The sequence below is a fragment of the Schistocerca piceifrons genome, chromosome 8 (genome assembly GCF_021461385.2).
Source record: "Schistocerca piceifrons isolate TAMUIC-IGC-003096 chromosome 8, iqSchPice1.1, whole genome shotgun sequence".
NCBI classification, from domain to species: domain Eukaryota; kingdom Metazoa; phylum Arthropoda; class Insecta; order Orthoptera; family Acrididae; genus Schistocerca; species Schistocerca piceifrons.
In genome coordinates, this window is record NC_060145.1 from 213,767,715 (window position 1) to 213,780,122 (window position 12,408).

Here is a 12,408-nt window from a genome sequence, read left to right on the forward strand (position 1 = left end):
TGATTTACAAAAAAGGTAAAGAAGCACGAATTCTGTTGCTGCTGGACCATGAAGTTGTTTTTGTATGTCAATCCTTAAAACAGGTGGAAATTTAAGTTCAGGAGTACACTATTTGTTAAGAAGTGTAATGAGTTGCACAATTAATTCATTGCAGAAATCTCTCAGAACAATGTGTGTTGGTCAACTACCGCCAATAGTCTCACATGTTCCTGTGTCAGAGAGGGAGACATCACCATTATGAGTATGCGTGCAACAGACCTGGCGTTCGCCGTGCCTAGCTGACGTGACGTCACGAACAAGCGCCGAAGCCTTCCTTTGACCGAGCGAGGTGGCGCAGTGGTTAGCGCACTGGACTGGCATTCAGGAGGACGACGGTTCAATCCCGTCTCCGGCCATCCTGATTTAGGTTTTCCGTGATTTCCCTAAATCGTTTCAGGCAAATGCCGGGATGGTTCCTTTGAAAGGGCACGGCCGATTTCCTTCCCAATCCTTCCCTAACCCGAGCTTGCGCTCCGTCTCTAATGACCTCGTTGTCGACGGGACGTTAAACACTAACCACCACCACCACCACCTTCCTTTGAGTCGGTGTTGGCCTAGGTAACTCTGTCGGTAGAGCACTTCGGGTTTCAAGTCCTGCTCTGGCCTCTTGTTGACTGCCAGGAAGTTTGGAAGCTGTAACTGTCGAAACACAAAAAGCTGTTTGGTCAGACAGTCGCGCAGTGTCCTGGGAACAGCCGCACCGACACGCGTGTGGTCGGCGGGTCCCGCCCGGGCGGCTCCATATAATAGCCGCAGCGCCTGGGAAGCGCCGCCGCCTCCTAAAGTACGCGAGGCCGCGCCGCGCTGCCGGTAAATAGAAAGCTTCCGCCGACGGCATCCTCCAATTAAGCACGGTAAATTGAATTTTAATTTATTCCACCTATGCTGTGCCGCGATTTATGGCCCTCTCGACCGTGCCTGGCCTCCGCTGACGACACACTGCGGGGTCCGGCTCAGGGGGCCCCTCTCCCACGTTGCTCACAAGGGAACCTCCCCATCACACCCCCCTCAGATTGAGTTATAAGTTGCCACAGTGGATGGACCTTGAAAAACTGAACACAGATCAATCGAGAAAACAGGAAGAAGTTGTGTGGAACTATTAAAAAAATAAGCAAAATGTACAAACTGAGTAGTCCAAGCGCAAGATAAGTAACATCAAGGATAACCAGAATTGAGGAGCGCCGTGGTCCCGTGGTTACCGTGAGCATCTGCGGGGCGAGAGGTCTCTGGTTCAAGTCTTCCTTCGAGCAAAAAGTTTAATTTTTTATTTTCAGACAATTATCAAAGTTCAGGCACTCACACATAATCAACTTCGCTCTCCAAAATTCCAGGCCATGTTCAGATTTGCTTGGACATATGCAGGATTTGAAGGTCTACACACGAAAATTTGAAAACGTTAAAAACATATGTTTTGACAGAGCACAGGGAAAAGTTTGCGACTGTGAGACTTTTGGATTCATGTGTTGCAGTTTATGTGACAAACTCTTATGTTTTCATCACTTTTTTGGGAGTGATTATCACATCCACAAGAAAACCTAAATCGGGCAAAGTAGAAGAACCTTTTTACCCATTCACCAAGTGTACAAGTTAGGTGGGTCGACAACATATTCCTGTCATGTGACGCACATGCCGTCACCAGTGTCGTATAAAATATATCAGACGCGTTTTCCTGTGGAGGAATCGGTTGACCTATGACCTTGCGGTCAAATGTTTTCGGTTCCCATTGGAGAGGCACGTCCTTTCGTCTACTAATCGCACGGTTTTGCGGTGCGGTCGCAAAACACAGACACTAAACTTATTACAGTGAACAGAGACGTCAATGAACGAATGGACAGATCATAACTTTGCCAAAATAAAGAAAAATTTCTTGCTCGAGGGGAGATCTGAACCAAGGACCTCTCGTTCTGCAGCTGCTCACTCTAACCACGGGACCACGGCGCTCCCGAGCTTCCATTGTCCTTGATGTTGTATATGTTTGCGTGGACTACTCAGTTTGTATATTTTGCTTATTTTTTTATAGTTCCACATAACTTCTTCCTGTTTTCTCGATTGATCTGTGTTCAGTTTTTCAAGGCCTATCCACTGTGCCGACTTATAACTAAATCTGAGGGGGGTGCGATGGGGAGGTTCCCTTGTCAGTAAAAACCAGGGTGACTACCGGCGAGCTCAACAACTGGATTCTTCCAGATGCGGGATGCAGTTGTAATAATTATACGCTCGTTCTGTCTGCGACGTATGCTGCCTAACGAGGGCATAGGAAGAAATGGCAAGAATACCACGTCCCCACTATTTATTGAACACGATAGAATAGTGTCAGAAGGCTGTAATAACAAACACAGTGTACACGGAGTGACGGGTATAAGGGCAAACATTTCTGTTGGTGACTGAGGACGCTGTACTGAACATTACATCAATATTTACTACATTTGCAGAATAATAATTGTATTTGATACAAGTTGGTTAGTACCTCCAGAGACATGTGGCAAGAGCACGCCATAATGCTTATTTTCCCCTGTGCGGCAGGTCAGATGCTGAAGTGTGGACGCTTGGGTGCAAAACAGTTTGTCTATACTGACAGGTGTATTCCACTTGCAAGCGGGAGTTCCTAAGTGTCAATAAACGGTCTAGATGAAGCTTGGCGGGTGTGTAGAGGGAACAAAAAATTCAATATGTAGTCCACGGTTGTGCCGAATTTCACTTTTAAGGGGTAAAAAAACACCCAGAAAGGTAATTTGGCATATTAGGTTTCGAGCGAATGACTTCGAAACTATTATCTATAAACAGAGTTTCTCATACAAAAGTTTTAACGTTCTTGAAAGTTATAATCTAATTTTGTAATAATTTGAAATTCTGCAAAATACTCTACTAACATTATTTAACCGTGAAAATGAATACTTTGTTACAACACAAACTACAGATGCTTTTAAGCTACATTCATCAAAAATGGTCCATATGGCTCTGAGAACTATGGGACTTTACATCTGAAGTCATCAGTCCCCTAAAACTTAGAACTACTTAAACCTAACTAACTTAAGGACATCACACACATCCATGCCCGAGGCAGGATTCGAACCTGCGACAGTAGCGGTCGCGCGCTTCCAGACTGAAGCGCCGAGAACCGCTCGGCCATTACGACCGGCTACATTCATCAATGTGTAACAAAACTAGTCTCTCCAGTACCATTTTTTGAAAATAAGCTGTACACAATGTGCTATCAGAGTATTTTCGACATACGTAAATAAAATATCTAAACGTTCACTGTTAGTCTAGTTATTTACTTTACTTATATTTGTTTTGTGTTTTAAATTGTTACTTTACGCGTTTTTTTTCACTTACGTGTATTTTGTTTACTGAAACTCACATGTAACTCATTATTATGAAACAAAATTATTACACTAAAGACAATCTGTAAAATAACACTTAAAACTGCATCTGAAAATCTTCTCGCAAGGTTCTTCCAACATTGACAGTCGTACACGCAAGACGTCTGTACCCGTGTCGTAGAATCCTTTTTGGATAACCGGATGAACAAGCTTCTTGTCCTTGGGTACGATGATCAAAACCGTTTTTTAGCACTGACCACCTGCCTTTTCAAAGTTTTAAAAGAAACTGATCGTGAGTTTCGAGCGAGAATTCTAAAATCCCTTTTTGAAGTACCTAATATCCTTGTGACAGCATCGAAATCGGTAAATAAGTTCTTGACCAGGTCAAAAGATATTTGAAAGATGTTTTCTTTCCCAAAAAAATAGTGGGGTAGAAAAATCTTATTATTGATATATTCTTAGGACTGTCAGTCTCAAAGATACCACTTCGGGCAACGTACCTGAAGACAAGTAACTTGTCATCTGGTGATCCCAAAGGGCTCGGCGGGACACATGCTGTCGCGAGATGCATACGGCTTTAGGTGTTGGAAGAACTGCGGGAGTAGATTTTCAGATGTAGTTTTGTTGAATGTTTTTTGTTGTGGCTGTGTTCAAATGTTCAAATGTGTTTGACATCTTATGGGACTTAACTGCTAAGGTCATCAGTCCCTAAGCTTACACACTACTTAACCTAAATGACCCTAAGGACAAACACACACACCCATGCCCGAGGGAGGACTCGAACCTCCACCGGGACCAACCGCACAGTCCATGACTGCAGCGCCATAGACCGCTCGGCTAATCCCGCGCGGCGGCTGTGTCCTCTTGCGATGTTTTGTGGTTCCTGGCTGGATGAGGAGAGGGTGGTGTGGTAGGTGGGTGGCCGCTTTCCTCGCACAACAACACAAAATGCACACGTGGATAAAATACGCTTTGTTACAGGAACCAATTGAGTTCATAACTTCAGTGATGTCCAATCCGAAGTTCTATAGTTAACAGCAATCAAATAACATGTACTAATTCTTGAATCTAGTCCGTGACTAGCTAAGGTGCGAGGCGACGAATGTTACTGCGGAAGAAGACTAGAGCACAGTGCGACGTGTAGAGGTGCAACGCGACGCGAACTGAGACCCGATACAACGCACTGGGGTACTGAGATTGAGAGACTGAGACAGCTGTCTCGCCGGCGGCGACCTTATATGCACGCTGCCCAGGGGGCGTAGCCTTGGGGCGTGTCTTGGTCCTCTCTTGCCACAGGCACGGTTAGTTCAGCGCCTGGCGTATGATGATTTCTAGCGCTGACCTGTGTGCTCGTGAAGGCGTATGCCAGCACAAGTTTGGTGTCAATTGCCACTTAGGAAACAATGCAATTAAGCTGAAGTCACTAGTAAATGGTCGACACATTTCACCAAGCCTTACCAGTGTACTGTAATATGCCTGATACGGATCAGCATGTTTAGAAGGTCAGCCGCGATAGATTGAAATCTTGATGAATTTTGTTTTACACTACTGGCCATTAAAATTGCTACATCAAGAAGAAATGCAGATGATAAACGGGTATTCATTGGACAAATATGTTATACTAGAACTGACATGTGATTACATTTTCACGCAAATTGGGTGCATAAATCCTGAGAAATCAGTACCCAATACAACCACGTCTGGCCGTAATAACGGCCTTGATACGCCTGAACATTGAGTGAAACAGAGCTTGGATGGCGTGTACAGGTACAGCTGCCCATACAGTTTCAATACGATACCACAGTTCATCAAGAGAAGTGACTGGCGTATTGTGACGAGACAGTTGCTCGGCCACCATTGACCAGACGTTTTCAGTTGGTGAGAGATCTGGAGAATGTGCTGGCCAGGGCAGCAATCGAACATTTTCTGTATCCAGAAAGGCCCGTACAGGACCTGAAACATGCGGTAGCGCATTATCCTGCTGAAATGGAGGGTTTCCCAGGGATCTAATTAAGCGTGGAGTCACGGGTCGTAACACATCTGGATGTAACGTCCACTGTTCAAAGTGCCGTCAATGCGAACAAGAGGTGACCGAGACGTGTAACCAATGGCACCACATACCATCACGCCGGGTGATACGCCAGTATGGCGATGACGAATACGCGCTTCCAATGTGCGTTCACCGCGATGTCGCCAAACACGGATGCGACCATCATGATGCTGTAAACAGAACCTAGATTCATCCGAAAAAATGACGTGTTGCCATTCGTGCACCCAGCTTCGTTGTTGCGTACACCATCGCATGTGCTGTCTGTGATGCAGCGTCAAGGGTAACCGCAGCCATGGTCTCCGAGCTGATAGTCCATGCTGCTGCAAACGTCGTCGAACTGTTCGTGCAGATCGTTGTTGTCTTGCAAACGTCCCCATCTGTTGACTCAGGGATCGAGACGTGGCTGCACGATTCGCTACAGCCATGCGAATAAGATGCCCGTCATCTCGACTGCTAGTGATACGAGGCCATTGGGATCCAGCATGGCGTTTCGTATTACCCTCCTGAACCCACCGATTCCGTTTTCTGCTAACAGTCATTGGATCTCGACCAACGCGAGCAGCAATGTCGCGATACGATAAAGCGCAATCGCAGTAGGCTACAATCCGACCTTTATCAAAGTCGGAAACGTGATGGTACGCATTTCTCCTCCTTACACGAGGCATCACAACAACGTTTCGCCGGCCGGAGTGGCCGAGCGGTTCTAGGCACCACAGTCTGGAACCGCGCGACCGGTACGGTCGCAGGTTCGAATCCACCCTCGGGCATGGATGTGTATGATGAACCATTTGAACAACAACGTTTCACCAGCCAACGCCGGTCAAATGGCTCTGAGCACTATGGGACTCAACTGCTGAGGTCATTAGTCCCCTAGAACTTAGAACTAGTTAAACCTAACTAACCTAAGGACATCACAAACATCCATGCCCGAGGCAGGATTCGAACCTGCGACCGTAGCGGTCTTGCGGTTCCAGACTGCAGCGCCTTTAACCGCACGGCCACTTCGGCCGGCCAACGCCGGTCAACTGCTGTTTGTGTATGAGAAATCGGTTGGAAATTTTCCTCAAGTCAGCACGTTGTAGGTGTAGCCACCGACGCCAACCTTGTGTGAATGCTATGAAAAGCTAATCATCTGCATATCAGAGCAGCTTCTTCCTGTCTGTTAAATTTCGCGTCTGTAGCACGTCATATTCGTGGTGTAGCAATTTTAATGGCCAATAGTGTATGTAGCTCGAAAGCTTCTTCAATTTATGTTGTAACAAATTTTTCAATTTCCAAAATTAATTAACGTTGGTGGAGTATTTTGCAGAATTCAAATTATTACAAAGTCCGATTACACAGTTTTCAAGAACTTTAATTAAATATAAATTTTCATATGAGAACATTTTTATAGATCATCGTTTCGAAGATATTTCCTCGAAACCTAATACGCCAAGTTACCTTTCGGGGTATGTTCTACCCCTTAAAAACGAAATTGGGCACAAACAAAAAATATGAACTGCATTATTTTGTCCCCTCTACAAACCCGCCAATTTCATCAAGATCATTTGTTGACTTCGGGAATCTTCCATTTTAAGTGCAAACACGGCGCTGCCCTGCAAATGGCGGTTTCAGCATGGGAATGCTGAAGAACCAACTTCTGTTTTATCCCAGCAGGTAGCAAAACAATGACTGATTTGCGAAAATGATTTCATTTGTCTTCCAGTATAAATGACCATGAGTTCTATGTAAGAAAATAAGTTCGATTATCATCGTAGTGCCGTGTTTATTTTGGAGAATATCCATAGACTCTATCTCATTTCCGTAGCTACAACGATATTCATAGCATAACTGTAGCATGACGATGGAAGTGCTGTTCTGTCACCTTAAGAGATATATAACGATAGTATGACACGTAGTATTTGTTCTAGTCCTGTCTAATTGCCGCTTACAACACTCACGGTTTCTAATCTTGCAATTACGTTTAGTACTTCAAATGTTATAGTATCTTCGGTAATGAAGCACTTAAACACAACTACCTTCTTAACAACCACTAGTGAACTCAGATGCCGCATGATTGATAAAGCTTGGTCAAATGTGAAGTTATCGTGTAGTCTTGGTTGCAGTTTTTCTTTTTCTTCAAACTACTTCTTGCGAGTGATAATAATACTGAAAAACACGGTCGACAGCCAATATGACGAATCGATTGACATTGTTCAACAAATTCACCAAATTTAGTCTTTACTATATCTTGGTTCTTATTAAAACTCTTTCTCTTTTGATAATTTCTATTACTGAGGGAACAGGCTAATGCACGTAGATAACTGAATAATGACTGCTTTCAGAATTGGTCACACGCACACATTTGGAAAGTTTTGGTCCATGAAAACAACGCCGGAACGACAATAATGCCTACAACACTGTCTTTGAAAATATTTATTATACACAAGAAATATTTTACGATACTTTTGTTAGTATCGAAATGATTGCAAAAGGTTTTTTATACTTGGTTTTTCTTAGTTTTATTGAAATAGTTACTTTATGTAATTTCTTGGACAGAAGATCCTAATAACCAAGTTTACACACTAGGTAGAATTGTTATTTACTTTACTTACTTTCGAGGCAATCTACAATTCTCCACATTTACTTTAATTGTTGCACTTGAGTGATCATTTAAATTTACTTCTTAGAAAACGCTCAGTTGGGCAATAATGTTTCACACCAATGGAATCTTGGTTTCATTCTCTTAGGTACAGGAAAGGATCCCTACTTGGAACACTTTAGGTTAAATGACTACTTTTGCGTAAAAAAAAACAATAAAATTATTGTTGAACAAAACACGCGAAAACCTGTCAACACAGCTCGTATACAGAACCATGGACGATTAATTTCAGTAGTGTCGTTGTGAGCACAGTTGGTGGAGATTTAGCTGCTTTGAAGTCACGCACCGTTTTGCAGCGACGGAGATTATTACTTGTCTTCGTCTGCGTCAGTCTAAGTAATGGATGCCTTAGACCATTTCACATCCAGGAACCAACACTCGTTGCAGAGGTAATTTTTTATCTCCTCTAAAGCTTTGCAGACTTGTACCTTAGCATTTCCCCTTCACTCACATCTATTAAGCAGTTAAACTTTAGCTTTGTTTAAACAATATTGCGGAGTACAGCGCGCATCAGCTTTCGTCACCTGCCTCAACAGTGTCTTGCGCCTGTCTGATTTACCCTATTTCTCCCCTTTCCTATCTGCTTCCATTAGCAGCAAAAATATCTCCACCTTTTACGACCTTCCAGAACGTCGGTAAATCCCTACTGGTTTTCACCTATATTTGACTTTAGCCCTGAGCTGGTGTTGACTTCACTTTACGAACAATTATACATAGTTAAATAAAAGATACTTATTGTTACTTACATAATATTATAAACATTTGTTAATTACATATAAACATTAAACTTCACACAGTCAAAGAATATTGTATTCTACAGACCTTCTTATACACTGCATACTGTACAAATCTCATTCTTTGATTCATTATTGCAGAGTCTCTCGACTCTAAAAAGGTCGATAGTGTTACAATAGGATATACCGGAACGTGCTACAGTAATTCGTGCTATAATTTCCGGTAGGCAGTCAAAGCAGCATGCGAAGTGTAGTCGTCATTTCTCCCCCATTCCCTATCCTTAATGTCAGTGAGAATTAACAGGACACGTAGAACTGTCGCTTTAAAATGCATGCTTTATATAACAGAAATCTGTCATATATAGAAATATGCATGCACTATAAATAACATAGTCTTGCTATCTGAGTTAAATTAACTAACATACGTAGACATTTGACAAAAAACGATAACATACTGAATGAGGTCGACAGCAGTCAATACCAAAGTAGTGACTACTTTGTAGTTGCGTTCAGTTCCATGTCTGACATGAACAATGTGGTTTAATTTTCAAGGTATTGTGTTTACAGTAAATAATGAAGCAACGACAAAATACGCGCCTGTGAGCGTTCTAATTATTTTTAGTAAGTCTATGCTAGTGACTTCTGCTTAGTGTGCGTGCACGAAGTCTGGAAGGCACTGGCTATTAAATGGCCGCCTTTCACAATCTGACCCGCGAAAAGTGAGGTTCTAATCTATCGCCGTGCGGGATTAGCCGAGCGGTCTGGGGCGCTGCAGTCATGGACTGTGCAGCTGGTCCCGGTGGAGGTTCGAGTCCTCCCTCGGCCATGGGTGTGTGTGTTTGTCCTTAGGATAATTTAGGTTAAGTAGTGTGTAAGCTTAGGGACTGATGACCTTAGCAGTTAAGTCCCATAAGATTTCACACACACACATCTAATCTATCAGGAAGATTCAAAAAAGCGTACAGTCCCGTGAATAGTGAAACATGCACTATGCAAACGTACCCTCTAACAGGAAGTTTAAAGAGTTTTGCAGAGTGTAGTAGACTACACAAGAGATTTACGGCAACAACAAAGGAGGAATGAAATGATGGCATGTCAGTATTGGCCGCCCGGTGCAGGTCTTTCTATTGGACGCTACTTCGGCGACTTTTGTGTCGATGAAGATGAAATGAAATTACGACGGCACAAACACCACATCTCAGAGGCCAGAAAAATCTCCAGTCCTGCCAGGGATCGAACCAAGGACACTGCAGTCAAGAAGCAGTGCCGCTGACCACTTTTTGTTTCTTTTGATTTCGCTCCAACTACCTGTTCTTTCATTACTTTTTGCCAGCAATTCTGTGCTGATGTCGCGTGACACCTCTTAAACATTCAAGCTGAGCTACCGTGCCGGCTGCCACTGGACACAAAGCGGCGGGCGACAAAGCAAAAGCACACTCGAGCTACAGTTTGTGCATTTCACGGCGTATTATTAGCTTGTTGCTGCGTCTGTCAGCTGCACAGCTGGCAGTGTTTGGCGCGCTAGCCAGCGACAAGCGGGCAGCTGGCGGTGTTCACTGTTTTACTCGGCGAGCTCTTTGGCGCTAGGGCCGCTTGCCAGCGCTCGGCGGTAATCCCTGTTTGTAGCTAGCGCTATAACTTGTAACGGCACGTGGAGGCATCTTCCGCCAGCACGTGCTATCCCTAAGTGCTGTTCCAGATAGTTTTCTTTCCCCTCACTTGTTGCTGTTCCACACAGCTGGCGTCACTACAACTCACACACTTATTACGACTGGGCACTCTCTGGTACAAATTGCTGACTGAAAACACACTCAGAGGCATTCTGTAAACGGGACACGAAATAACGTCATCACCTAGACTTTTTTTTAATGTATTGATTTCATATTTATTGAGTGTTGTTTCAACAAAACCTGACCCATTGAATCTCTATTGCAGGTGGTCTGACATGCAGGTGGCACTATATTACAATCCACTGATGTTAACACTGCAACCAAAAGCTTATTTGTAGCAAAATCAAATGTTCACTATAATATAATGAGTACAAAAAATTAAATTACAGTAAACGAAATTGGAGTATCAACTAAAGATGAAATTCCATTTCCCTTTTCAGACTTAAATAGCTTCCATTCCACAGTGAAGCTTGGGACACTCCACGCTCAGACTCTTAGTATGTTACCCCTTCGCTATCAGTCTTTTTGTCATGGTCGCCTGCTCCTCGGTAGTCTTCTCCCAGAGTCCTGATGGGGAATCAGCCCGGAAATTTTTGCAGATGGAGAGCTTATTATGACACTTTTTAAATTATAGGTCAGATGTCCTATGGAATATACACTGCTTGTGGGTGCAGTGGTTTCCATTGCCTTCTGCATCCTCACGCCGTTGTTCATTGACCATTATTCTGCTGCTTAGGGGCAGTTTCCAAACCCAATGGCAAGACGGTACCATAAATCTCTGTCCGCACTTTCGTTTTCTTTGACAATGACTTTGGCGGAAAGAGGGCGACTCCTTATGCTGGAAGCCTTCGATCACCATTGCTGATGATTTTTATTCAGAATTTAAGCTATGGCTGGGTGCGAACCCCATACCCCCGCCGTTATAATTCCTAGTTAAAGGCGCTACCTCTTTCTTTTCCTAGACCACGGATCTCGCTAAGGGAGCATTAGGCAACGGTACTGATACCTAGATTATTCACTTAATACTGGTTCTTGAAATTTTGTAACTAGAGTTTCGAGGTGTTATAGGTGTCTATAATTCCACTCAGTTCAACTTTTTCAGCAACTCGGTGAAGCTCTCCCGGAGGCCGAATAAACCTGTCACCGTTCGTGCCGTCCTGCTTCGTATATGTTCAGTATCCCCTCTTAATGAGACGCTCATATACTTGGACAGTATTCTAAGATGTGAAGCCTAAGTGAAAGAATGCTCTACTATAGACTGACTGCGTTTTATTGTGTCTTTCCAATAAGCTGAGGTCTGTCATCTGTTTTGCTACAGTTGAGACTAAGTGATCATTCCATTTCATATCCCCACTAATTATCAGACGCACGTATTTGTACGATCGTGATTCCTGTTGAGACTCATTGATATTGTAGTAGTGGATACTGCGTTTTTGCAGTTGATGAAGTGGACAATTTCACATATCTGTAATTTTAAAGCAAATGGGCAATCTTTACAACACTTTGAAATTTTATTAAGTATGAATGAACATTTGTGCAGCATTTTTCCAGACATTACTTCATTGTACATGTACCTGCATCATCTCCGAAATGTCTGAGGTTTCTGTTAATACTGTCTTCCATAACAGCGCACAACATGTACAGCAAGGAGCCCAACAGACTCTTCCGGCCCACACCTGAACCTATTCCTACATCTGCCGATAGTTCTCCATCCAAGACAATACGCTGCGTCATCGATAGCGCTATTGTCGTACTGACTGAAGTCGTTTCGGTAGTCATGAGATGCTGCATCTGCCAGACTGCCTTGATCCATGGCTTTCAGAATGTCAAGTGAGAAAATGATGAGTTGTGTTTTGCATGACCGATGTTATTGGATCTGACGCAGACTGACATGGAGAAAAGATAATTTAGTTCGAGATGCCCCATTACATGTTAAATCAGAAAATGTTCT

General features: G+C 43.4%; 1 non-coding gene across 1 annotated transcript; it reads left to right on the top strand.

The window, feature by feature from the left end:
- The first annotated feature begins 322 nt into the window (after positions 1–322).
- Positions 323–395, top strand: Trnaa-ggc. Its single transcript has one exon. It is a non-coding gene; the product is annotated as a tRNA-Ala (tRNA).
- The last annotated feature ends 12,013 nt before the right edge of the window (positions 396–12,408 follow it).